Source organism: Schistocerca gregaria, unplaced genomic scaffold (genome assembly GCF_023897955.1).
Source record: "Schistocerca gregaria isolate iqSchGreg1 unplaced genomic scaffold, iqSchGreg1.2 ptg000667l, whole genome shotgun sequence".
NCBI lineage: Eukaryota > Metazoa > Arthropoda > Insecta > Orthoptera > Acrididae > Schistocerca > Schistocerca gregaria.
The window spans coordinates 140,001-142,500 of NW_026062050.1; positions in this window are offsets into that span (position 1 = coordinate 140,001).

The window sequence follows — 2,500 nt, forward strand, 5'->3', positions numbered from 1 at the left end:
AACCCTCTCAGGTCCCGGCGGCGCGCAGCGCCGTCCTAAGTACTTGGTCGGGTTCGAGAGAGGCGCAATCGCCCGGAGATAGGCGAGTAGACGCTTTCAGTGCGAACACCCGTGCTCCCAACTGAGCTTGCCGCTGCCGACAGAGGCCCGGGAGCGTGCTGTCGTGGCATTGCCGGCGGGAAACAACACGCGCCACCTACGGTGACCGGCAGCTCCAACGCCAGCGCCACAGAAGGGCAAAGCCCCACTTGGGTGCAGAAGCGAACTCTCCCAGCACAGCGCACGCGCCAACACGTCCGCAGAGCTGCGATACAAACCACCTGCGAGAACCGCTGGGGGCGACCGAGCAGCAGACGGCGTCGCGACGCCGAGTGCCGGGCGGCGGCGCATCCTCAACGCACACAGTCCGCAATCGGACCAGCACACTGCAGATGTCCACCGCGCTTCGCACCGGGCTCGGCAGAACCCACTTTGGCCGCCTGGCGCCGCGCGCAGGGTGCGCCGGCGCATAGCTGGGACGCCAGCCGGGCCCGTCGGCCGGCGCTCCTGCCACTGGGCGCCCCCCACCAGCCGGCTGTAGTGCGTGCGCTCACGCAGCGCGCGGCCAGCACGCCGGGCGGCCCCCCCTCACCGGCCGGGGACTGTCCCGCCAAGCCACAGCCTCGTATCGCTTCATACCCACATGGCCAACTCAGGTTCGGGGGCATGGCGGGTACCGCCGAAACAACCGGTTCACAGATGTACCGATCGTCGCTATCACCGATGCACCTGCAGCGCGAACAACCGCTCAACAACTGATTTCCAGTTCATTTGCGGATCTTTGGCAGCAAACGTATACGTCAATCTACATTTGCGAAATCTACGATTCTGGCATGCCTGCATGTTATGTGTCACGACACGCTACATCAGCCCACATACACACTGCGGCATGTACACGAGAGAACACGTGGAAGATGGTCCGCGCACGTGTGCAATGTCCCTTGCGCGGTCGACTGTCAACCGGCCTCTGTAGCATGTCGCAGATGTGGAACGCGGTCCACCGTGCTATCATGTTGTGTGGGGCAATACGATTAAATAGGAAAACCCTCGTCGCTACATCAACAGACGGCTCACGCTGATTCCCGGCAGAGGGAGGAGGGGGGGGGGGGCCAACATGCAATACTTTCGTCCGTACCTACTTACCACATGTCTGTACGGCGTACAACAGTGCAATCTCGCTGTAATGGGGAGACGAGACAAGTAGCATCGTGCACAACATATGGCCCTTATGATTCGCCATTGTAGGGCGCAGCCGGTGTACGGTCAAGCATGTGCCACATTATGTCACTCAGTACGTAACGACGGATGATCAGTGTGGGTTACGCGTACATCAGCGGACAGTCCACACAGGCCGTACCACAACGTACACTGACTGCATCGACAACCGAATGCAACTGAACAGCTGCAAGGCTCATTTCACAAACAAACGCCTGACCGACCAGCTTGGAAGGGCAGGAGGGGAGGGCGATATTCGTTCTGTAGCGGTACACCCTTCCAGTGGTTAGCGGGACTGTGTAGAAAGTACGCAACACTCGAAAGACCTTTATGTGAGGGTACGCACCATGGCATCAAGAAATACACATGACACCAGAGGATCCAAGCAGTGAACTATGTTCAGAGGGTTGCTGTTAGGCAAAGCTACATTCCTGTGACGTTACATGTGACAGTTAAGGTGCAGTGTAAGTTAGGTTAAGGTGCAGTGTAAGTTAGGTTAAGGTGCAGTGTAAGTTAGGTTAAGGTGCAGTGTAAGTTAGGTTAAGGTGCAGTGTAAGTTAGGTTAAGGTGCAGTGTAAGTTAGGTTAAGGTGCAGTGTAAGTTAGGTTAAGGTGCAGTGTAAGTTAGGTTAAGGTGCAGTGTAAGTTAGGTTAAGGTGCAGTGTAAGTTAGGTTAAGGTGCAGTGTAAGTTAGGTTAAGGTGCAGTGTAAGTTAGGTTAAGGTGCAGTGTAACTTAGGTTAAGGTGCAGTGTAACTTAGGTTAAGGTGCAGTGTAACTTAGGTTAAGGTGCAGTGTAAGTTAGGTTAAGGTGCAGTGTAACTTAGGTTAAGGTGCAGTGTAACTTAGGTTAAGGTGCAGTGTAAGTTAGGTTAAGGTGCAGTGTAACTTAGGTTAAGGTGCAGTGTAACTTAGGTTAAGGTGCAGTGTAAGTTAGGTTAAGGTGCAGTGTAACTTAGGTTAAGGTGCAGTGTAAGTTAGGTTAAGGTGCAGCGTAACTTAGGTTAAGGTGCAGCGTAACTTAGGTTAAGGTGCAGCGTAACTTAGGTTAAGGTGCAGCGTAACTTAGGTTAAGGTGCAGCGTAACTTAGGTTAAGGTGCAGCGTAACTTAGGTTAAGGTGCAGCGTGGGTTAGGTTAGGCGCCAACGTGGGTTAGGTTAGGGGCCAACGTGGGTTAGGTTAGGGGCCAACGTGGGTTAGGTTAGGGGCCAACGTGGGTTAGGTTAGGGGCCAACGTGGGTTAGGTT